The sequence below is a fragment of the Gossypium hirsutum genome, chromosome A11, assembly GCF_007990345.1.
Source record: "Gossypium hirsutum isolate 1008001.06 chromosome A11, Gossypium_hirsutum_v2.1, whole genome shotgun sequence".
Lineage (NCBI taxonomy): Eukaryota > Viridiplantae > Streptophyta > Magnoliopsida > Malvales > Malvaceae > Gossypium > Gossypium hirsutum.
The window spans coordinates 107,200,240-107,226,968 of record NC_053434.1 but is presented as its reverse complement, the minus strand read 5'-3'; the positions used below and the strand labels follow the sequence as shown (position 1 = coordinate 107,226,968).

The 26,729-nt window shown below is 32.6% G+C and overlaps 1 long non-coding RNA gene across 1 annotated transcript; it reads left to right on the top strand.

Moving 5' to 3' along the window:
- The first annotated feature begins 19,311 nt into the window (after positions 1-19,311).
- Positions 19,312-20,892, top strand: LOC107889495 (uncharacterized). The gene is made up of 2 exons (XR_001681759.2): positions 19,312-19,788; positions 20,418-20,892. It is a non-coding gene; the product is annotated as an uncharacterized lncRNA (long non-coding RNA).
- Positions 20,893-26,729: the final 5,837 nt, after the last annotated feature.

Here is a 26,729-nt window from a genome sequence, read left to right as displayed (position 1 = left end):
ATTATTTTATGTTAAGTGACTTAATGAAAAGATTTAGTAATAAGAAAATCCCATGTAGACGAGTCCTGAACTATTGGGATATTGATGGCATGCCATAAGGAAAAATTAGTGCATTTATCGTATTATTTCGCACTTTGGTGCTTATCGTTGTAAAATTTGCACTTTTGTGCTTATCATAATTATTTTGCACTTCGGTACTTATCATTATTTGCACTTTGTACTTAGTGATATATGATATGCATTAACAATGCATTATCAATTTATTTCCGTATATCCTAAGTGTTTAGCTAGTCTACATTTGGCTACAGTGTCATAGCTCGACTATTATAAATTAATAGGTTATAGTAAGTAATGGTAAGTGTGATTTTTAAGAAGAACATATTAAATTTTAGGGACTAATTTGATGAGGATTATCTGTCTATAATAGGAATAAAATTTTATTTTATAATATTATTAATAGTAATTTTTTTTTAAATCTTGAAGTACTTACTAAGTCTTCACAGACTTACTGCGTTAATTCTCTAATGTGTAGGTGAAGTAGATCCGGTTAGGCTAATATCGAGGTCGAGTGCATCCCATCTCATCACCATTCTAAGAGGCAAGATTGTATGTATGAATTTTGGGGTTAGTATAGTATGTACATAGGTTCTTGGTATAGGTGAATGTTAGATGAACTAAAATGCAAACTTTGGAAACCTTGTTATTTTGGTGATCTAATGGTATATTTTGTTAGATTTTGAAAGGAATTTATAATAGCTTAACATATGCATGCATATATGATGTTATTATATAGATTTTGTGATGAATTTTAATGAGTTTGGGGGTAGTTAAATTGGTTTGGAAGTGTTTAAATGTTTTGAATTAGTGCAGGGGGCTTTTTAGCAAATTTTCAAACTGTTTTTATGTCACCGTAACCCAAGGTATCGGTAATTGAGGAAAAGGTATTGATACCTTGACCCAAAAATCAATATTTTTTTAGAAACAATGAGCAGTTTTGGTATCATTTTTGAGGTGGGTATCGATATAAGCCTAGGTATTAATACCTAGGCCTAAGTTATCAATACCATCATCAAAACTTGAATTTTTGGAGTTTTAGAATGCTATTTTGGTATCGTTTTTGTGTAGCGGTATAGATACCTTTCATAAAATATCAATACCTTTTGTTTAAGTATCGATACTTTGCCCCTGCTTTGAGTAAAAATAATTTTTAAATCATTTCCAAATGCAAAAGAACATCCATTAATAACCTCGGATGTAACAGCCCGATTTTGACTCTAATTGGACATAGTGGTTTCGGGACCACAAGTCCGAGTTAAAAAAATATTTTAATATTATTTCATGTGTTTATTATATGTTAATTTACATGTGTGAAAATTTCGTGAATTAATTTTATTGTTTGTGTGCTTAATTTAATAAAAGGACTTAATCGCATAAAATGTGAAATTGACTAATTAATGTGTAAAGTGCTAACTTGCTAATGTCTTTATAATGTGAAGTCCTTAATAGGAAATTAGGCCATTATTCAAGATAGTGGATCGCATTATGCTTATAAATTATAGTTTTTATATTATGTATAAAGGTTATAATAATATATTATATTATAATGTTAACATATTAAAAGACAAACAAATTAAAAGCCACATTTTTCATCTTATTTTGACCGAAACTAGAGAAAAGAAAAAGAAAGAAACCTAAGCTAGGTTCGGCCATCTTTTGAAGCTTAATTCAAGGTTAGTTTTTGTTCGGTTTTTGATGATTTTTACGTTTTTGAGATCGTTGCTTTGAATACTTCAAAACCCATGTCTTAATTTTGTGAATTGATGAATATTTTGAATTATGCCATTGATGAATATTTGTGTTTTGGGATGTTTGATGATGAATAATGGAAGATATGTCTTAGATTAATATGTTTTGTATTGGTATTTTTGATGAATTTGAGTATTTAGGGCTAAATTGTGAAAATAAATTTTTGAGGGACTAAAATGTGAAATAAATGCAATGTGTGGACTTGTATGAGAACCATGAATATTCGGCCCTTGTGTGTTATGGGCAAATTTTGTGTATTTTGTGTTTTGTGCAAAAAGGACTAAATTGCAAAAAGTGCAAAATATTAGGGGCAAAATGGTAATTTTCCCATTATGTATTGTTGGACTCAAATGAATGTTTTGATGAATAAAAAGGTTAAATTTGACTATGTTTAGATCAAGGAACGAAGAAAACGAATTTGGATCGGGGGAAGTCGAAGATAATCGAATAGTCGATCGTGTTTGCTGATATCCGAGGTAAGTCTATTAGCTATTTAATGTCATAAAATCAGTATATAAATAAGTATATGAGCTGTTTTTGGATGAATTATAATTAAAAATATGATAGTTGAAATAATTAAAAGTATGAGTGAATTATATATATATTATGCAAATCTACATCTATATGTTCTCGTATTGAACTTAGGTATGCCATTTATACAAGTTTATAAGGGGTTCGACTATGCAACTATGCATGTATATGTTCTTGTGATAAATTTAAGTATGAAACTTATATATGAAAAAGGGAGATTCGATTAGGTATGTATGTTCTTGTAAAGGTTCTTGAACGGGGTTGAAGAGATGAAATTATTAGCTTGGATTATCTTAATGTGTTCGAAAGTACGATATTAATAGTATGATTCAATGTGTTAAGTTATATATATATATATTCGGATGTATAATTTAGATATTGAGTTGAATTTGATGACTGAACTTTTTATACCGATGTGGGTTAAGGATATAGTTTACAAATTATTGAGCTGAATTTTTTATGTGAATTCTATATACCATTATGATATACAACTCCTATGAATTGAGATTCTTTTGTTAAAGCTCAGTATCATTCGGTTTATCGTTAGTGACATAATTCAGACTTTACGTCTAGCAGGCTTAATGCCGGTGAAATTATTCAGACTTTACATCTAGCAGGCTTAATGCCGGTGACACATTTCAGACTATAAGTCTAGCAGGCTTAATGCCGGTGACACATTTCGGACTATAAGTCTAGCAGGCTAAGAGCCGGTGTATTGAATCAGGTTTTAAAACCTAGCAGGCTAAATGCCAGTGAATCCGTTTAAAGCATGTGATAATATACAATTGATACCTCTATGATTTTGATTATATGAAATCGATGTATACATAAATGTTCAATCACATGATTTTAGTCATATTAACTTGATGAGCATATATATACATATATTTGGTCTAAGCAATTGATAGATATGTATATATATATATATGTTGCATTCGGCATAGGTGGATATATTTATGTGTATGCATTCGGCATAGGTGAAAATAAGTGTATGTATCTATGCATTCGGCATAGATGGGTATAGGTGCATATGTGCATTCGGCATTTATGGATGATAAGCATAACAATTTGGCTTTTGATATATGTAGTTGAATAGTTGTATTTAAATGGATTCGATGAAGTGCGAACAATAAGTACTCTAGAAATCAGTATATGCTGTTAAGGATTATGCTAGTAACTTGATTATATGCATATAATGTATATACATTTGTCCGTTTATGTGTATTTGATAAATATACATCCTTTTAGACTTAAACAAAATGACTCAATAAAGTAGTGTTTGATTAGTAATCATATTTGATGATTGTAACTTCAATAAATTTACTTAAAGAATTATATGATTCTTTTATATGTATTATAGATATGCTGTAGACTTACTAAGCTATAAAAGCTTACTTTGTTTGCTTTCGTTCATTCGTTTTTATAGATTTTTTTTTGAGACGCGTTACGAGCTCGGGGATCATCAGCACCGCCCATCACACTATCGACTTCTTTTGGTATTTTGTTAAATATTTGAACTCGATCTTATGGCATGTATAGGCTTGATAATGTTTTGGATAATTTTGAATCCTATTGTGTAAATAGCAATGCGAAAAGAGTTTAACTTCCATGCTTGAATTTGATTATATATGTTCATGAATTGGACTTGCATTTGGAATTAGATATTAAAGTTATGTTTATGTGAGCTTGGTTTCGTAATGCCTCGTAACCCTGATTCGGCGACGAAGACGGGTTAGGGGTGTTACATCGGATGTTTATATTAATAATTTTTTAGTTAAATAAGTTAAAACACCATGTATGAATGACTGAATTATAGAATGTCTAGCCAAAATTGCTTTGGCACCAAATGTAATAGTCTTTACAAGGTCCATATAGTTGGACCGGGTATAGAGGTGTTACAGTAAGGATCTCATTAGCATTAGCAGAAGAAGAAAATGAGGACTTAGTGCGGTGCTTGAGGGAGAATTCAGACATTTTTCAATGGTCAACGAAAAACATGCTTAGTGTGGATCCTCAAGTGATTGTCCATTGGTTAAATGTGTCCTTTGAAGTTAAGCCAGTTAAGTAGAAAAAAAGAAGGTTTGCTCCATAGGTTGTAGAGGTTAGAAAAAAGGTAGGAATGTAATTCTTCCACTGCTCAACCACCGAAGACCCACTATCACTGAGCATTTTTTGGCCATTGAAATGCTGTTGTCGCAGCCGTCGACACCCCAAACTGGTTTAGTTTCTACCAGTTTGATCCCGGCAGTGACAGCCCGACCGGTCCGATCCAGCCACCAGTTGGACCGTCAACTCAATTTCACATACCAGGCTTAATTCGACCAGTTTTTGGATCTTGGTATCAGTTTTGGGCTCCCAGACCTAATTCACGATCTCAGGTCTAATTTTCAAGTTCTATTACCTGCTAGGCCAATTGTTTGACTTGCAAATTAATTTTTAAAAATATCATATTAATATTAATTACTTTGGTTAATTTAATTTTATTTGATCAAAATTAATTTTCTCAAAAATCACTTAAATTTTCCAAATTAATTTTTTTAAAAAATTCTTTATTCAAATTCTCTTGTTGAACAATTCTTACAACTACATAATTTAATTCCACAATGAATAAATCGACTCAATTAAATTATTTTCAAAGTCGTAAAATTTTCATCTGATTCAAATGCAGTCTGATCGAGCTTTTATTGGGCTAATGGAGGGACCAATAAGACATTTACAATTAGGCTTTAGTAATTGCAATTATGTCTAGAAGCATCATTCCAGTAATTCGTAATTACTTAATCATGAAATCAGTCCACAAGAAGTATCATGATTGAAAATTCCTTATTGTATACTTTTTACAAAAGCAATTCATCTAACTGTTTTGTCCAATGACCTCATCATGTGTGTATTACCCTCATATGATATCCTTGATTCTTTTGAGTTAAATTCGTTTACTCAATACAATCATATTTTATCTCATTATCACTATTGTGTCTTCTGAATGATTAATATGATCACTGGCAACAAATGACTGTGATAAATTATTTTGTTTAGTTTGTGATACTGTGATATGGAACTTGAGAAATTGATAAATTATTTTGTTTAGTGTGTGTTACCTCTACACTTGATAACGTGAGGTAAATTTTCTATACGTGGAATTTTCCCAAAATCTCAAGTGCAGAGCAATCAGGGCTACAACAGAAGCCTCGAGTAAATGAGGAAGACAGCTCTTTGTTGTAAATCCTTGATTCATGGCACAGTAGCAAGGAGATAAAATAGATAGAACTCTGAGGGTTTTGTCGATTGTTCTGAATACAATGTCAAGCCGTCTGGTGCTGCTGAAGAAGGCACGAAGATATTCTAATAATTTTGCTATTATTTCTCACTTGTGTTAGCTTTCATAAAACATTCAAGCTATAGTGGAGGAAATTTTTGGGCCTACAAGTAGTTCATGGTTACAAATAATAGTCAATGGTACAACTATGATAATAGTGCATGCTACACAAGTATTTGTAGGTGATTCTCCAGTAAAACACAACCACCAATATCACAAGAATAAGATAAAATATAATCATTTGTTCTTCTACAGAAATTTGTCTTTGATTTCTACTTGATAAGTGTTAGATTTAAATGACCCGAATCCTTATTTAAATAAAATACAGTGGTAAAATAAAATAAAAGTAAAATCCATATAGAACTACACTTCTTTTATTTTATTTTAGAATAAGGTTTTTTAAACCTTATTAAACTCTATTTATTTTATATTGATTAGAATAAGGTGTTTCAGTCTTACTAGAATATGACTTTACAAGCCTATAAATAGACATATTCTATAAATAGACATAGTCTATTCCTCTTATAATTATTCAAATTCGACATAGTGAATTTTCTTCTCCTCTACCCTTGGTTTTCTCTCAAAAGGGTTTTCACGTAAAAATTTGTGTGTTCTTTATTTTATTTTATTTTATTTTATTTTCACAAATTGGTATCAGAGCTTCCGGGTTGTTCATCTCGATCACGGTAATGGCGTCTTTGAAGTATGAAATTCCGCTGTGGGATTGTAATACTAGATTTGCGTTGTGGCATATTAAGATGCAACCAGTTCTTGTGCAGATGGATCTGGAGGATACCCTACTAGAGATAGATAAGATGCCTTCGACATTAATAGATGAAGAGAAGAAGCGTAAGGATCGAAAGACATTAACACAATTACATCTGCATTTGTCTAATGAAATTTTGAAAGATGTGATGAAAGAGAAGACCGCACTGTATTATGGAAGAGGCTAGAACAAATATGTATGTCGAAAACTCTAACAAGTAAGCTACATATGAAACTGTAATGACCCGAATTTTACCGTTACCGAAAAAGTGTATTTTCGGGTCTCCATTTTTGAAAAATGGATTCGTAAATATTTATTAAAAATATTTACGAAGTAAAATGAGTGGTTAATTAGAGTTTAATTAAGTGAATTTAATTTAATTAAGAGTAATTAAGTAAAAGAACCAAATTGAATAAAGTGTGAAAGTTGAATTATAGATTAAAAGAAAATAAGAAGGACTAAAAGAGCAATTATACAAAAAGTATAAATTGAGGTGGTTTATCGTGAAGAAAATCTAAGATTTTTTTATGTTTAGTATATTATTATATTATTATATAATAAAGATACATTATGTTTTAATTATATTATATTATATTCTATTATATTATATATATATAAACCAAAGAAGCAAATGAAAGGAAATAGAAACAGAATGAAACGAAACAGAGAGCAGGGGAGAAAAAGAAAGAACGAATGGGAGAAAAGGGAAATTTTAAGGTTTGAAGCTTTAAGCTTTAATAGGTAAGTCAATCAAGCCCTTTTTACTTAATTTTGATGTTTTAGAAGTTTTAGAACAAAGTTTTGATGAAATTAAGTTGATATTTAGATAGTTATTAGATTTCTAGATATTGTCCATGTTAAATAAAATGATGAATTAAGGGCTAAATTGATAGAAATTCAAGTTAAAAATGATACAAGGATTGAATTGTAAAGTGATTCATAAGTTTTATGCTTTAAGGACTAAATTGAAAGAATTTCGAAATTATGGTTTTATGATGAAAAATAGATAATTATGTCTAAGTTTGGTTAAAAATTGAGTAGAAATAAAGTATGAATTAAGATAGAAAAGTAAGTGAATTTAGTTAGAATTAAATTGAAATTAAAGTAAATCAACATTTTGTACTAAGACTATTTTGGACAGCAGCAGTAGTTTAAGTTTGAAAAATCACCAAAAATTGTAGAAATTAAATTAGAGGATGACTAAAATATGGAATTAAATATTATTGAGTCTAGTTTCTTATAGAAGAAACGATATAGCAATTGAATTGTAAATTATGAGATATAATGAATTTTGTGAGACAATGTCAGAATGAATTCGGGTTCCCCTGTTCTGACTTTGGAAAATCACCAAAAATTGAAGAAAAATAATTAGAGGCTTAAAGTTATATGTTTAGAATCCCTAATGAGTCTATTTTCAGGATAAATCAACGGGAATATTATCCGAGTTCTGTACTGTGAGATAATTAATTTTTAGTGAAGAAGGGACGAAACTGTCAGACAGCAGAATAGGGGTGAATTTAAAGAATAAACTGTACTTAATGGCTTAACCAAAAATTCTGAAAATTTTATTGTAAGAAGATTTGTGAGTCTAGTTTTAGGAAAAATTAGCGGATCTTAATTTAGAATTTTTTAACTCAAGATATGAATTAGTAATGTATTAATGATTATGAATTGTATTAATTTCGTAGTCAATGTGGTACCGAAAATCTCGACTAAGAAAGGACAAGACAAAGTCAACGGGAGTTAGCTCGAAAATTACAGTTTGTATTTCTATAATCTGAACTTAGTTATTATTTGTTATATTTATATACATATGGCAATTGTTAGTGTTAGAATTATGATGTTTTACCATTGGAATGGATTGATTTTGGTATGTGATGAATTTATTGAATTTATATTGATTGAAATTATTTTGATTGAATTTATATTGATTGAATTATATAATATATATGATTTATGTAGAAATTTGAATATTGAATGAATATTATATTGAAAAATATATTGATTGGAAATATAAGGAAATTGATATGAATATATGAGATTGTGATATTTGAATATTTGATATTGAAAAGTGAATTGAATTGTATTGAATTATGAATCAATGTGAATAATTGAAATATATTGTTGAATTGAATGAAATTGTATGAATTGTGAAAATGGGTGAATATATGTGATTATCAGAATGGTATATTGATGAAAGAATTATTAAATTGAGAAAGTGAATGAAATACCCTATTAACTAGTCGGGCTGAGTCGGATATAATTGGCATGCCATAGGATCTGGAAGTGTACGGGATTTGCCGGCTTTACTGATTAGGCACTTTATGTGTCGTATTTCAGGCACCTCGTGTGTCGTATCAGGCACCTCGTGTGTCGTATCAGGTACCTCGTGTGTCGTTTTAGGCACTTTATGTGTCGTATACTGATCAGGTACTATGTACCGTTTTAGGCACAATGTGCCGTACTGGTGTGTTTGGGTTGGAATCCGTGTATCCGTTAAAGTTCGGGTTTGCTAATAGGGGTAAATAAGTGAAAGATAAATCGAATAAATTTGATTGATCAAGCTATTGAAATGAAACGAGAAATTGAATTGAGAATTGAAAATTTAGATATGAAATTGAAAATATGAACCAACGGTTCATGAAATGATTGGAGTTCGAATTGATGATATATGATGCCACTTGATGAATTGAAATGTGATTTGAGATATATGAATCGTATGTATATACTGAAAGCTATCAGGGATAGTAAGTTGATATGATATAAATGAAATTGACTGTTATTGAAATGAATTAAAATGGAATATGATTGAAAAGTGTATAGTTGGATATAGTTTAATGATATTGAATTGTGAGTAAATTAAGGAAAGCTATACCGAGTAGTAAGTGAAAGAATGGAGTAAATAATAATGGATTTAGTTAAGAATTGAACAATTATGTTATTGTGTTTATTATATGATTTGTATAAAATTTATATGGTAAGTAGTTGAAATTTATCTATGAATAAATAATTGAATAATTGTAATTGTTATTATGATCTTAAGTATTTGTTATATTATTAATTGTTCGGATTATAGAAATACCATTGAGTATACCATACTCAGTGTACGGTTTGTTTCCGTGCGCAGGTTAAGTAAAGATAGTACGTTGAATCAGCATCCCAAGACGATCCCGAATTCATTAAGGTAAAGTATGTTGAGTATTGATAATGGCATGTACCCAGGATGTTTAATGAGAGTCATTTAGGTTGTAAAAGTATTGATGAAATGAGTAAATTATGGTTGGCAACGATATGTAGTATGAATTTTGAAATTTACTAAAAATTCGTAGTGATTCTAAATTAGTCCCGAATTGAATTTACTGTTTATATTGAACCGCGAGGGCCCATTAAAGGGACGACATCTTAAAACTAGGATGTGTGTGAATATTTATTTTAATTAATGACCGAAATTGGACTGTATTGACTGGTAATGTCTCGTAACCCTGTTCCGGTGACGGTATAGGGTTAGGGGACGTTATAGAAACAACGTCTTTATGCTCATCGTTTGGAGGAAGGTGCGTCTGTACACGAAAACTTAACAATGTTTAAAGAAATTCTCTCAAACTTGGAGACTCTAGGGGTTCAATATGATAAGAAAGATCTAGGGTTGATTCTACTTTGTTCGTTGCCCCCGTCTTATTCAACCTTTAGAGACACGGTTTTATATAGCCGCGAGTCTCTCACAGTTGATGACGTTTATGATTCTTTGACCTCGTATGATAAGATGAAGCATCTTGTGGTTAAACCTGACTCTCAGGGAGAGGGTCACATTGTTCGTGGGAGACAAGATTAAAATACTGATGATGATCGTGGAAGGACACAGGAACGGAATCCTCGCGGTAAATCTAAAGATAGATCAAAGTCTTCAAACAGAGGTAAAACTTGTAACTTCTACAAGAGGAAAGGGCACATTAAATCTGAGTGCTATAAGCTATAGAACAAGATTAAAAGGGAGGCTGCCAATCAAAAGGGAAAACAACTAGAAAATTCCAGTGAAATTAATATTGTAGAAGACTACAGTAATGGTGAACTTCTAGTCGCTTCAGTCAACAATTCTAAAGTGAGCGAGGAGTGGATACTTGATTCAGGCTGCACCTTCCACATGAGTCCCAATCGGGATTGCTTTAAAACTTATGAAACAGTGTCTGAAGGTGTTGTTTTGATGGGAAATAATACTTCGTGTAAAATCGTAGGTGTTGGAACAATTAAAGTTAAGATGTTTGATGGAGTTGTCAAAACACTTAGTGACGTACGGTATGTTCCAGAATTAAAAAGAAATTTAATTTCGTTGAGTACTCTTGATTCAAAAGAGTACAGATTCACAGTTGAAAGTGGGGTTTTAAAGATTTTCAAAGGTTCCCTTGTTGTGATGAAAGAGCAGAAAAAAACTGCCAAGTTATATGTTTTGTAGGGTTCTACTGTTACTGGTGATGCAGCTGCCACTTACTCTTCTTTGTCAGATGATGATATTACTAAACTTTGGCATATGCGCCTAGGGCATATGAGTGAGAATGACATGGCAGAATTGAGCAAAAGAGGATTTCTTGATAGGCAAGGAATTTACAAACTGAATTTCTATGAGCACTGTGTTTTTGGGAAGCAAAAGAAAGTTCGATTCACCAGAGGAATCCATAACACAAAGGGAACGTTGGAGTATATTCATTCTGATCTGTGGGGGTCATCCAGAGTGCCTTCGAGAGGTGGAGCTAATTATATGTTAACCTTTATTGATGATTTTTCCAAAAAAATTTGGGCGTTCTTCTTCAAGCAGAAAAGCGATGTGTTTTCCGCATTTAAGTCTTCAAAAATTATGATTAAAAAACAGACGAGAAGACAAATAAAATACCTCCGCACAGACAATGGCTTAGGGTTCTATTCTGATAAGTTTAATAGATTGTGCAAGTTAGAAGGGATCGTGAAACACTTGACAGTTCGCCATACTCCACAGCAAAATGACATTGCAGAACGAATAAACAGAACGATCATGGAGAAGGTTCAACGTATGTTGTCAAATGCTAACTTACCAAAGTCGTTTTGGGCCGAAGTAGCCTCTACTACATGTTTTTTGATCAACCAATCCTCATTCGTTGCCATTGAGAAAAAGACTCCACAAGAGTTATGGTGTGGTAATCCTGCTAATTATTTTGATTTAAAGATCTTTGGGTGTCCTGCGTATGCTCATGTTGATAATGGAAAATTGGAACCTAGATCAATTAAATGTGTTTTTCCTTATAGAACTGGTGTAAAAGGGTATAAATTATGGTATCTTGAAAATAGAAAAGTTGCGATTAGCAGAGATGTTTTTTATGAAACTGCTATGCTACCTAACTTATATGTTAAAGACTCTTCCAATAAAGAAAATCAAAAGCAGGTGGAGCATCAGATTAATACAGAGTCGACTCCTCAAGCTAGTACAAAAATTGAGAATAGAGTTGCTTCTTCACCACAATACTCTATCGCCAAAAACAGAACTAAAAGAGAAATTAAACCTCCAAAGAAGTATGCCGAGGCTGATCTAATTACTTATGCTTTAAATGTGGCTGAAGATATAGATGCGAATCAAAAGTCATCTAATTATTCTGAGGCGGTTAGCTGTGAATACTCAGAAAAGTGGATGTTTGCTATGCAAAAGGAGATGGAATCACTCCACAAAAACAAAACATGGGATCTTGTGAAACTTCCTAAAGGTAAAAAGGTTGTTCATTGTAAATAGGTGTTTAAAAAGAAAGAAGGGACTCCAAGAGTTGAAGAACCCAGATATAAAGTAAGGTTTGTTACAAAAGGTTACAGTCAAATTTCAGGAGTGTACTTCATAGATATGTTCTCCCCAGTTGTGAAGCATAGTTCGATTCGAGCTTTGCTTGGTATTGTGGCCATGCATAATTTAGAGCTTGAGCAGTTAGATGTAAAAACTGTATTTTTGCATAGAGAATTTGAAGAGGATATTTACATGTAACAACCAGAGGGTTTTACAGTCTCAGAAAAAGAGGACTATATTTGCTTACTGAAAAAGTCCCTTTACGGTTTGAAACAGTCACCAAGGCAGTGGTATAAGAGGTTTGATTCTGTTAAGACTTCTCATGATTTCAAAAGAAGTAGTTTTGACAGTTGTGTTGACTTTAAGAAAAACAGTTGATGGTTCTTTTGTGTATCTCCTTCTTTATGTTGATGACATGTTGATAGCAGCAAAAGATAAAGGAGAGATAAGAAAGGTCAAAGCCCAACTAAGTGAAGAATTTGAGATGAAATATTTAGGACCAGTAAAGAAGATACTTGGTATGGAGATTCTCAGAGATAGAAAAGCAAGTAAATTGTACCTAAGTCAGAAGGGGTACATTGAGAAAGTTCTTTGCAGGTTCAATATGCAGAGTGCTAAGCCTGCTAATACTCCTTTAGCAGCCCATTTTAGACTTTCATCGGCTTTGTCTCCACAATCAGATGATGAGATTGAGTACATGTCACATGTTTCATACTCTAATGCAGTGGGATCTCTCATGTATGCTATGGTTTGTTCACGTCCAGATTTATCATATGCAGTAAGTGCAGTTAGCAGATACATGGCGAATCCCAATAAAGAACACTAGAAAGTAGTTCAACGGATTTTAGGATACTTAAGAGGTACTACTGATGTTTGCTTATAATTTGGAAGAACTAGAGATGGAGTCATTGGGTATGTTGATGCTGATTTTGCTGGAGACCTTGATAGAAAAAGATCTCTCACAGGTTATGTCTTTACAATCGGAGGTTGTACAATCAGTTGGAAAGTCACTTTGCAAACTACAGTCGCTTTGTCTACCACTGAAGCTGAGAACATGGCAATTACTGAGGCTTGTAAAGAAGCTATCTGGTTGAAGGGACTCTTTAGTGAACTCAATGAAGACCTTCAAATCAGTACCGTAATTTGTGACAGTCAGAGTGCAATCTTCCTTACAAAAGATCAAATGTTTCATGAGAGAACAAAACACATTGATATTCGGTATCATTTTGTTCGTGATATTATTGCTCGTGGTGATATTATTGTGAGCAAAATTAGTACTCATGAAAATCCTGCAGATATGATGACTAAGTCACTTCCTATAACCAAGTTTCAGCATTGCTTAGACTTGGTTGGTGTCCATTGTTGAAGTTAAACCCTTAAGGGGTTTTATGGAAGAGATGGAGAATTTATTCGTTGAGAGTTCGCGATGAAGAACTTGTTCATTAAGAATTCGTGTCAAGTGGAGATTGTTTGAATTAAATGACTGGAATCCTTATTTAAATAAAATATAGTGGTAAAATAAAATAAAAGTAAAATTTATATAGAACTACACTTCTTTTATTTTATTTTAGAATAAGGTTTTTTAAACCTTATTAAACTCCACCTATTTTATATTGATTAGAATAAGGTGTTTCATTCTTACTAGAATATGGCTTTACAAACTTATAAATAGACATAGTCTATTCCTCTTGTAATTATTCAAATTCGACATAGTGAAGTTTCTTCTTCTCTGCCTGTGGTTTTTTCTCGAAAGGGTTTCCATGTAAAAATTTGTGTGTTCTTTATTTTATTTTATTTTCACAATAAATTAGTATTAGAAACTCAAAATACAGTAAAATATTGCTCTTTCGTCAAATCATCTTTTAGGACGTTACAAAATGTCTTTTCTTGAACACCTATTTCCCTTTTATGTATGAAAGTCTTTTCTCATGAAATTTATTATTTGAGATTTTTATATAGGTATTATATTTTATTTTAATACTTTCCAAAATACTTATTTATTTATTGAATTCATGTCTCTTGAGATAAAGACAAACGAAGAGTTGAGATGATTAAGCCTCGCAACTACTTGAATCAATGTGTTAGCCTTGACAAAGACAAATGGAATTTCTATAACCAACCTTCGTTCTGAGCTGAAGAAAAGTAATGTTAGCCTTAATAAAAAGTTCTCCAGCTTTCTTTTGTCCATGCCACACATTTTCAGGCTTCAGTCACGACGTGATGGTAAATTTCATATACATGGAATTTTCCCAAAAGCTGGAGAACTATCTCCCCTGAGGTTGCATTATTCCCCTGAGGTTAATTTTGGAGTTGCTCCTGGAAAGATACAACAAACTCCTTCAGCAAATGGTAATCTTGTTAAAGTAAATACAGAAAAGCCACAGGAGGAAGTCCAACAGCCCCTCCCAGTTGATCAGAAGACTACTGATGCATCTAATGATCAGGCACCTGAGAGTCTTCATAATCATGTATTGGAACAAGATTACACGCGTGTAGGAAAAGATCATGACAGTCTTGCGGGAAAAGATTCTGACCTTCCAGGAAAGCCTGTTGATTTTGCAGATACTACTGAGAAACAAAATAACAGTACTTTGAAAAAATGCATTGGGGTTAGATCTGATAGGGAAGGAATGAAGGTAGAATGTGACGAAATTCGCATGTAGTTCCATATTCAGTAACCATTTCTTCATCAAGTAATGACTCAACTTTTGACACTAATGCAACTGAGGAAGCAAGTGAAAACCACTCTGGGAAGAGGCCAGGTTTATTTAACTGGATTGCCAGCCAGTGTAAGTTTTGGAGAGGTAGCAAAGACTTATAGGTATCAAGTGATCAATCCTATGAAAGCTAAACCAAACAAACACGATCACTTTAAAGATGAGGTTTTTACACAGGGATCCTTCCGGGAAGACATGGAAATCTTAATAGACTCACCTAGGGGATCACTTTCTGTCACACAGTCTAGGACCAAGTTTGTTAATTCTCACCCTCTCGTTTTTTACTGCGTGCCTTGCTGACAAAATTCTGCTAGTTTGCTTGTTCTCGTCTTTAGCTTGCAAATTTTTATATACTCCCCCTTTCATAATGGAAACTAGAATGGTATTGACTCATTGTTAAATATTCACACATGTTTGCTGACTTTTGGAATATATTGTGGTTGCTTTCTTTATATCTTTGTATTTTGCACATGCCCATGTTTATTTGACAGAAAGTAAAATAAATATCTGGACTTATGAACTTGCAAATTTTCGTTCAGCTTTTAGTTCTGTTCTACAGGGGCATCTGTTTACTGTCCTTGTGGCTTCAAGCATCCTGTACTTGCATTTTTATGTGTCGATGGAAGAGGGTGTGTTTGTTTACATGCAGAAATAGTAGAAAGAGTTTGTTTACATGCAGAGATAGTAGAAAGAGTTACCTTTTATCTGTTTTCTCTTTTCTAATGTGTTAATAATTATCATGACTGAATATGTAAGATGATCAAACACTGCGTTTTGTTCAAATGTTAGTACCTGGTGGAAGCAATCTGCAGTTTCTGAATGAATATATTGAATTGGAAATTTGTTTTCCAACTATAAGAGGTGAAGGAGTTTTAACAAAATCATGTCTTAGCGGTTGTAAAACTTTTGCAGAGAAAGAGATGGCTGAAAATTTCCTGAAGGAAGGGGCATTTGTTCTTAGATCTCTCAGTAATACTGATCTTCTTCATTTGGTGGATTTGTTAATATCTGTTAAGAAATGGATAGAAGAATGCCCCTCCCAAGCATCACCTTTCAAGATCATTAAGGCTGCTGGGAAGAGTCCTAGTTTGGGCCATTCTCATGCTGCAAATGGGTTGAGATTGATCTTTATGCGCACTCCATCACAGGCAAACTTGCAGACAGAACATAGGAGAGAAAAAGTTGCAGAATATTCCTCATTCTGGGGTTTCATCTACCATCCCCGATAAGAACTCTTCAGATCGTTCTAGATTTCAAGTATTGTCCGACTGTCAAAACCTTGTGAAAGATATAGTAAAGGAACACCCTGAGGGACATAATGTGGCCAACTTCAGAACACTGTTCCTTGAGAGGTACGGTTATCCTCTTGATATACAAAGGCTTGGTTACAAAAATTTAGTATCTGTGCTAAAGAACGTGCCTGGAATTAAAACAGAGTCCACTTACATACTTCTTGCAAGCATGGTTCCAGATGATTTTGGCCCGGAAACAGCTGCTGGTAACAGTAAGAAAATGTCAGCCATGCATTAGGTGAATTGCCTGACGATGCAACAACAAAAGAATGGGCACAAACAAGTTCATCTTGATGTAATGATGTGATATGTGTGGATGGAATAGAGGTTTGTTTGTATGCGGTGTAATATTCTTTTACCTGATTCATAAGTTAGTGTAATTTGCCACTGCAGTTCAATACAACACTTTAGTGTTATAGATGTAATGGGGTTAAGGTCAGTCAATCAGATTTACAAGCCTTCAAATCATTAGTTGAAGTTGAGCTACGAGTCAAACTCAAGTTTCACCCAATCAAGAGTTCAATTCATTGGTGATTCCATCCCCTGTTCATGTGTATCATTTCATGTTTTCTGTCTAATATTGACAAATCTTAAAAGGTCAAAGTGCAATGGCTTTACAATAACGAAAGCAAGCTTTTATAACCCAAATTATGGGGTCTGTTGTAGTGATGATTCCCCTGTTCTTATCATATGCTTTTTTAGATCTTGTACGATAATAATAGGTGTTTTTAAAAAACTTACAAATTCTAAAAATTAATATCTTGGTGATGAGCTCAATTCTCTCCTAAAATTAATTCGTGTTATTAAATTTAATTACTAGTTTTGTACTATACTGATAATTGTAGATTAATTCATATTCTCCAATTGAATTGTTTTAAGTCTTTATATTTTTTGAATTTTGAAATTTCAAACTTTCATGCAAATGACGATCATTAATTCATTTAATTGAATTTTTAGTGAGGAATATATAAAAATAATAGCTGACATGGTACTACACATATAATAAAATATTTCTTGCATCATAATTTGAAAATAGAAGAACTTATTTTAATGAATTTAATGGTTATCGTATGGTGATAGAAATGCTTATGGTTGGGTTGGGTTGGGTTGGGTCGGGATTAAACATGATATTAATATATTTTATTCTTGTCCAAGCACTGCTTAACCTAAAATGTGAGACTAAAATTTTGCCTAAACTCGCTCATATTTATAAATGGTTAATTTAAGCTCATTTTAAGTCTACGCATATTTTTTTTAATTTTAATATTTAATAAATTTATATATTTTTTGTTTATCATAGTTTTATTTATAGTTATCTTAAATTTGTTAATGTTTACGTTATAATAATATTATATATAAATTATATAATATTACATTATTTTTATGGGTTATAAATTACATAATATATAAAAATAATATAATATAAAAATAAACTTGAAAAGTGGGTCAGGCTGGGCTTAAGCCTTGAATGTGTAGGCTCAAGCCTAGCTTATATTTCAAACGAGTCTAATTTTTTTAGGCAAGTTCATTTTTTGGGCTTAATTTTTTGTCCAAATCATCTCAAAATTTGTGCAGTCTTTTAGGCTAAGCTTACGTAGGTAGCCCGGTCCATAAACAGGTCTATTTGGTGAGGACTAAAACTTTAAATTTTGAAAAGCATATGGACTAAAAAGAACAAAAATATAGTATTGAGGCTAAATCTACCACTTTCACAAAATTCATAGACTAATGGCGGAATTTAACCTTTGGAAAGATGGCGCCGTTACATCGACGGCACTCGTTTAAATTGATTCACCAAGTGAAATCTGCGGGTGTACGTAAATACCTCTGGGCTTACAATTTGCCTAATCTCTATCACATGCTATCTATCATCAAAGCCAGTTGATTGCTCAATTTTCTCATTGCCTTTTTCTTTTTGAGATTGCCATCCTTAATTAACAACAAAATAAAAGTGAAGTTTTAAACAATTGAAGGTTCATTCAACCATATAAAATAACATTAAGGGTAAAATTGAATGGGTCCTTTAAGCATGTGCTAACAAAAAGGTAACATGCAAGAAATAACTTGAGTTTCAGTACCATGTTAAACAATGAATCTAAAATCAAATGGGCAATATATAATGTAATATTTAAAGAAAGAAAGATATAAAGTTAGGTTGAGAAGATGTTGTATATTGTGCCATGCTTTTTGCTTTATTGTGTGAAGCTGAAGAAGGCATGCAAAAATGGTCCCCCATGACACCCCTTCCTGTGTTTTATACTCTAATTGTTTGGTGCCATCTTTGATGGGTTGATGCTTACCTTACACAACATAAAACACAGAGAAAGAGAGGGTGAAAGGTTCATCCAACTAAAGTTATAAAAGCTAGCCTCCTTGGAAAATTTTAGAAACTCTCACTACCCTGTCTCCATGTGGTGTGCCCAAACCCAATATTCAATTTGCATTTTTCTCTCCTCCTTTAGGGACCACTTTCCATTTCATCTTTTCTCTTTGCTTTTCTTATTCCTATGCCTTTCCCTTCACCACCACTTTCTTACTCTCTTCGCCCCCTCTCTAATCGCATCACTCTACAAGTGATGATGGTGATGTATTATAACTCTGGTTTTAAATTCCCATTTATGGATGAGTTTGGATTGCATCACGTTTATTGCTTTTTGTGCACTTAATTAATGTTATCATTATCACTTATGTTAAATATCTACAGACTGGATTGAGATTTAGCTAGACTAATATCGACATTGTTTTAGATGTTGAAAAGACTTATATAAAAAAAACGATATGATAAAAAACTTATAATGTGATTAATGTTAAAAAAAATATCTATAGACTAAATCACAAGTGAAATGTCAAAAATATTTGATCTTAATTACTACAAAAACAATATTCCAGATATAAAAACGTAAAGGGATAACCATGCCAACCTAGCCAATCCTACGTAATTAGACAAAGAAAAATTAGAGTGGAAGTAGCAAAGATAGACTATTCCTAAAACAAAAAAATAGACGGAAATCATCCAAGAAAGTAAAAAGCCCTCGCTATTTATATCCTCTCATTCCCCTCTTATCAAACAAGTCTTCTAAAGAAGATATAAGTGTATGGAGTTTCAGCCTATTTATATGAAAGGCAGCCCTCAGCCCTGCAACGCCAATACATCATGTCAGTGTCCCTATATAGTCTTTCATATATATCATCACGCACCACTGATAGTTGAAGCTGCCAGCATGATCTAGCTATCCATCCCTCCTTTAGTTTATCTTTCAGGGAGAAAACTAGATCATATGGCAGCTTCATCTGTCCATGGTAGCATGAACAAAACCCTAATACAAATCATCCCACAAAACCCTATTTTCGGATACAAAACCCTGGTATTGAAAAAGGTGTGTTTAATTTCTGTTTTTTTTTTCGGAAAACCTTATATAAATTCAGCTTTTACTCTTTTGTTCTTTTACAACACAGGCTTCATTTATAGCAGATTTATTTGAAGGATCTTATACAAGGATGTTTGTTAGGGTTTAAGTGACCAGATTCCTTTTACTTGGACTTTGATAAAGTGTTAAATACAGGTATGTTTGTGTATATTTTTAGTAACCTTGAAGGATCATAAACCTATATATATCCATATCTATATTCAAATATGTTTTACACAAATGAACCAAAAAGAAAAAGTCTAACCAATTTAACTCACATTTACTCTGGATATTTTTTATGCTTCTAATGTACTCATTGTACTATGATTGCGTCAATTTCATGTATGTTTTTACTGCACTGTTCTGTACTGATGTGTTCTCTGATCTATTCAGAATTGTTCATTCTTCTTCTATGTTTGACAGCTGAATGATAGATCCATGATTTATAGTATACTTGATATGTGGTCATTGGCGGATAAGATTTATGTTAAATTGTTAATGATGTTAGTGACATGTTCTATATAATCCTAAGTTGTTTCATTTTTGTTAAGAAACTCATTTGATTTTGAGAATAAAAAGGTATTTTAGAAATTATGTCTGTACCCAATTTCGGTACCCTCTTTATTAAACAAAACCAGAAGAACATACAAGTTGCTTAACCCAGCTTTTGATGATCTGTCATCTCTCATTAAATTTTCAAGCATGGAGTCAACTGGTAGCCATGCACCTTTCAGTCCCTATATTTTTTAAGTTGTACTAATACTATTTACTTTTTTTCTTTGTAGGATTGCAAGACCTGACACTTTTCACTACATTTTTTCAATCTCAATTCTTACTTACCAAAAAAAAAAGGAGCTGTCCTAACATTTATAGGTTTTGAAGCTCAATCAAAGTGAACAATATTGTTTGATAAGGGTCAATCCTCCACTGCAAATCTGCAACACTCATGAGTAAAGATCAGCTCTCTGTCACTTTGTGGTCCTAGTAATAGGCTTTTCTGGAAATAGAAACATCAAATTTCTATTTCTTTTTTTAAAGATAGAAATCCCAAGTCCCAAGTTCTCAAAGGAATGGACAGATGAGTCAACTTTCTACGCCATGATTGTGATGCTACTGCCTGATTTCTGGGATATACAGTCATTACTTACCCACCTCAAAATATGCTATGACACAGTGCATGTACACTGATCCATGTACATGCGCATATAATAAGCCATGATTTCAGATCGGTTTCAAAGTATTTCAATTTGTTTGAGCTTAGTTGGACTTTTGGATGTTGCACATAGTTTCTTCTATTGTTTCGAAGGCAGGTTTTTGGCTATATTCCATGTTTGGATGCCTAATGAGTCGTGATTCAGTGCGTTTAATTTATTTTTTATTTCACATTATAATATTTAATTTTATAATTACCGTTTTTTATTAATTGCAAGTAAATGCATCGCTTATCTAAACCAAACTAAAACTCTCCAAAGTAATCAGTCTAAGTAACTACCCTTCTTGCAAAGTTTTTGTCTTTAAAAAGATGAAAAGCCATCCCAATATTCTTGAATTTGGCAACATATATACATATTCTTGTATGTATTTATAAAATAATTGTTATGTGTCATTGGTGGATATGATTAATGTTAATGATGTTAGTGACTGGTTTTCAACCTTTATAATATGACATTACTCATATGGAAAATTTTATTTATTAGATATGTATTACCATAGTTTAGACATAAAATAAAAAAAATAGTTAGTATAAATTTAAATTTAAAATTAAAAAGATAAATATAACTCTCGTAAAAAATAAGATTTCTTCTTGATCTTATTGCTATAAACTGGAGTATGGAGGGTTGGGATTCGAAGTTTGGTTGTTCAAAACAAGATCTTCCTCTTCAAATTGGGTTTCCAACTCTTGACCAACATTGACGCTTTGTGGGTTAAGTTGATAAGGAGCAGATATAAGCCACATGGAGTGTTGCTGAACTCAACTGATAGAAGTAACTGCTTGTATATATGGAGGTCTAGCTAATGTGTGGCCGGATGCGATAAAAAATGTGTATTGGTAGGTGATAGTTGCTTAATAAATTTTTGGAATGATATTTGGGTTCATCAAGTCGGCAAGCTAAGGGATGTCTTTCAAGGAATTGGGTATCCTGGTGATGCTCTAGGGTATGTGATGTGGTGACGAGTAGTGGCGAATAGGATTGGTGTCGACTGTGAAGTTTTCTTCCCGATAATGTTGTTAACATTATTGCCTCCATGGTGCCTTTTTTGTATGATGCGGGTAATGACAGGTTAGCTTGGAAATGGATGAAGAATAATGTATTTTCTTCTGTAGAAACCTACAAGAATTTTTTCCAAATTAATGTTGGTGGTTTTTCCAGTTGTTGGCAATTGATTTGGAAAACTAAGGCACCTCAACGAATTCGATCATAGGCTGCTGACAAATGGAGAACGTATGAGAAGACATATGACGAACGAGTGTTACTGCCCTAGATGTGGTAATATATTGGAGTCGAATCTGCATGCTATCCAGGATTGTTCTTTTTCCAAAGCGGTTTGGCTTTCTATCCTTTTGGTGTCTATTCGGGGAACTTTTTTTTTCATTATTGCATAAGAATTGGCTCTTGTGGAATTTGAGAAATACCATGAAATGGCGGGAAGAAGATTTTGAATGGCATTCTTTTTTCTTTTTTTTTCATATTATTTGTTGGTTGCTATGGAAGAATCACAATTCTTATGTTTTTGCTAGTAGTAGCACTTGTGTTCAGGATCTTGTGGTTACAGGTATTACTTGGGCAATGAGTTATTTATCATAGAGTTTACAAGGAATTCAGCCGTTCACTATGGCATTGGCAACATGTTGGTCTCCTCTAGATCATGGATGGATTAAGATGAATTTGGATGGTGCAGTGTCAATGAACTATGATAACACCTCAATTAGAGGTCTTTTTAGGGATGTAAATGGTCATTGGTTAAGTAGGTACTCCTTGAAAGTCAGCAAGGAAATGATCTTTGGCATAGAAGCTCGAGCTATTCTTGAAGGTTTACATATTGCATGGGAGAAAGGTTATAGACAGTTGGAGATAAAATGCGACAATGCATTACTTGTAGAGTCCGTTCTTACGGGTAGTGCTGCCAATTGTAACCTAGTTGAATTACGTTTAATCAATGTTTACCTTAAGAGGAATTGGAAGACAAGAATTCATCACATTCGTAGATCTCAGAATATGGCTGCTGATCAAATGGTGAAATGTACTTATGATAATCAGTTTGGGTTGAAGCATTATGAGGATCCCCAATTTTGGTTCAAAATATTTTACAATAAGATGGTGATTTCTTAAGTAGATTTGTGTGATTTTATTGTTTTCGCTTAGTGTTATTTGTTTCTATTTTTTTAAAAAAAAGGATTTCTTCAAAATAAGCATAAAATTTTTCTCCTTTTTTCTAAAAAGAAACCATGTAAAGTTAAAAATTATCCATTGAAATCAATTAATTGTTAACTCATACTAAAATATGGTGAAAAGATAGTACTCCTAGCATAAGTAACATTATCCATTAGGGTTGAAAATAAGTGGTTTGGATGACACCAAGTTTCTAATCTTGACTATATGATTATGAAGCAAATATTGCATCCGGGCAATTCATAAAATTTTCTAATATGCTTTTCATCATTGTTGAAAGTTAAAGTTTTAATGTTTGCGTTGCATTGCTATTAATCAAAGGCGAAGAGCCTTTATTGATATAGAAGGTATTGATACCTTGACCCAAGTATCGATACCCCTACCTAGTATTGATATCAATTTGAGCTTCAAAATTCAGAAAACTTGAGAAAAAAATCAAAAGTATCGATACATTTAACAAAGTATCAATATCTTTCACAAAGTATCAATACCTTATCCTTGTATCAATACCGTTTTACGATTTGATGTTTTGAAAATTAAAGAAAAATTGCCCGAGTATCGATACTTTCCCCAAGGTACCGATACCTCATAGCAAGAATGGATACATTTACTATTGTATCGATACTATAGGCTTAACGGTGAATTTAGACATTAAATGCCTAAAGTATAGATACCCTTCAAATGTATCAATACATTTTGTAGCACTAGTCATTAATGATTTGGTTTTTACACCTCCAATAGCTCAATTCATTCTCCCAACAACCCAAATAGTTGAGAATCAATGAGAGGCTATAAATACCAACTTCCAAAGCTTCTACAACAATAAGAGAGATTACAAAAGATCAAGAGCTATCAAGAAACATCAAGAAATCTATTATCGACCATTTGTGCTTAAATTTTTTTTATTTTTTTCTTGTAAACACTTGTAAACATTCATTATATTTTCTTAATTCAAGTTGATGCAAAAAAATTTCTAGGTAAAAACTGTTTATAGGTGGATGAATGAGAAAGCAGATCGTAAAGTTTGTTCAAGTTGCGGATGTATCCTAAATCTCTAGACCAACATAAACTGAAACGAGAAACAACGAAAACAGATTAGTTGTCACAAATGAGAGTAAAATAAAATTAAAACAAAAGAAAGATGAATCGGTTGGTAAAGAGTCCAAAAGAGAACGAATTAGGGTTTCTTGGATGGAAAGAAACCATCTTTGGACCTCAAGAAAACACCCTAGCCATATCTGAAAAAAAAACACAAACAGATTTGTTAGAAGTGATTTTAAAGACAAAAGCAAACTGTTTTGTGCAAGAATGCTTGAAACAACAATAAAAGATTAAAACTCTTAATTTTGATGTGTTTCTTGCTGGAACAAGATAGGAGAATGTTTTTCTTGAAGCAATTTTAACCTAGAACGAAAATCAATAAAATCAACAAGGCAAAACAATAAGAACTAACTTAAATAAGCAAGAAACGATAGATTAAGGATAGAAAAGAGAAGATGACATCCTAAGAAGCCTTAGAAACATTAAAAATCCACAACTCCTTTTAATGACTCTAATTCTCCCTCTAAGAAAAAGATCTTGGCAAGAAAAACTTGAAAATTATTTCTAGCACTTGAAAGATTGTTAAAACAACTTCTAAAAGAAACTGAAGAGCAATTCTTGAAGAATAACTCAAAGAGAATTATTATTAACTCAAAAAAAAAACATAAATCAATTGTATATGTATAAGGGTGAACGTGATAATACTCTAGAACGACATATTTTATGTGCTAATTGCATGAATATTTTGAGTATGATCCTACTAATTTGGATTATTTTGTGGTCTTTTATCTTTTAGGGACTAAATTGGAGGCAAGAGGAAATTCAAGGGGAAAAAGTGCAAATTTGAAGATATAATGGGCCAACATGCAAAGAAAGAGAGAAATGGTGCCAAAAATGCAAACATGGAAGACCTAAGGACTAAAATGCAAAAGAAGAGATTTTATAGCACAAGACTTTATTTTAATTTCAATTATATTAGGATAATTATTAAGGATTTTTATTTAGATTTAATTTTAGGATTTATTTACATTTATCTTTATTTATCTTTAATTATCTTTATTTATTTGTATTTATTTTTAGAATTTCATTAGGAATAGACTAGGTTTTCTAGTACTATAAATAGGGAATGGAGTGGCATATATTGGACATCTCTTTTTCCTGTAAACACTCTCTCTCCCAAAAACTCTGTCTTTTTGTTCTCTCAATATTTTCTTCAATAAAAATCTCATATCTATTTTATTTATTTTTCCCCAAAAATCATTAGCTACTAAACCAATCTAGTCGAAGGTTGTCAAAATTCCCCAAAAAGGTTCATGGGGCTTAGAATCCTCGCTTAGCCTTCTCAACAATGTATTTATCGCTTCTCCGCACTACGGGGCTGACGCTTCCATCCATGTCCCTTAATAGGTGATCTTTTCAACTTGTGCAAGGAACGACTCCTTTGTACGTTTTGGGAAGATTACACAGTCGGTTCGTTGGCTTTCTGCGTCAGAGGTTGGAGAATCTAAGAGACAAAACAATGTGGTATTCGCAGTTGGGAAGTGATGATCTAGCAGAAGATAGTCCCACAAAAGCGATTATTGGCTAGATCAGGTTCCGCCAAATCTTAAGTCTAAATCTTTGGAGCTGGTGGTCGTACTGGCTTATCCTGCTCGAGAAGGGTTACTTAAAAGCTAAAGATTGAACCCAAGGCGGAACGAGACAACCGGAGGCTGGAATTTCGCCACATAAGAAACTTTCTCTTTTCCCAACTCTATTTATTTTTCCTCATTTTAATTTCTGCAATTTATTTAATTTTGCAATTTCAATTCACTTTAAATTCTGTTTTTATTTTTCCAAATTCTTAATTTTATTTTTTTATTTTTATTTTTTTCAGGAATGCAGGTTTTCTTGGCCAAGAAATTGTCCAGGATTTCAAGAAACGAGAATTCATACAATCCGGTCCCTGAGGATTCGGCCCTACTTCCCCTTTACTGTTATTTTTACTATTTTACAGGGAATAGGATATTTTTGGTGCTCTCAACGACCGCATCAGAACGTCAATGCTACTTATAGACCCCCAAAATAAATTTTCCTAACCCTACTAGAATAACTAACATGACAACTCATCAAATAAAAAATAAAATAAAATAATTCTAAATGTGGACTTTTAATGGGAATTCAGCCAAAGGAATTAAATGGGCTCTTTGGTCTAAATTCTTACATGATGACCCACCTATTAAAATAGAATTAGACCTATAGTTTAAATATTTTACAATTTTGGGTCACTTTGATAATTTGGTTTGATATTCAATTAAATTACTTTCCAAACTTTATGATAGGCTTATAGACATCTTAATGGGCCATTTTTTTCAAGAACTTGGTCTTGTGATTCGTTTGCTTTCGAAATTGGCTCGTTCAAGCTTGTACATGAATTCAATATACCTTGGTTGCAAGATTCGATTTCTTGGACCAAGATTTCCAAGTTTTGAAATCTTGATTTTCTTGATTCTTGAAATTGTCCGAAACAGTAAAATTGGACCAAGATTCAGTTTCTTGATTTTTTTTAAAACAAGAAATTGAATCTTGATTTTCTTTTTCGATCGTGTGCGCATCTAGGGCCTTGGTAAAAAAGTCTTGGATGTTCCCATTCAATCGTGCTCGGATTTGCTTAGCCTTTGACCT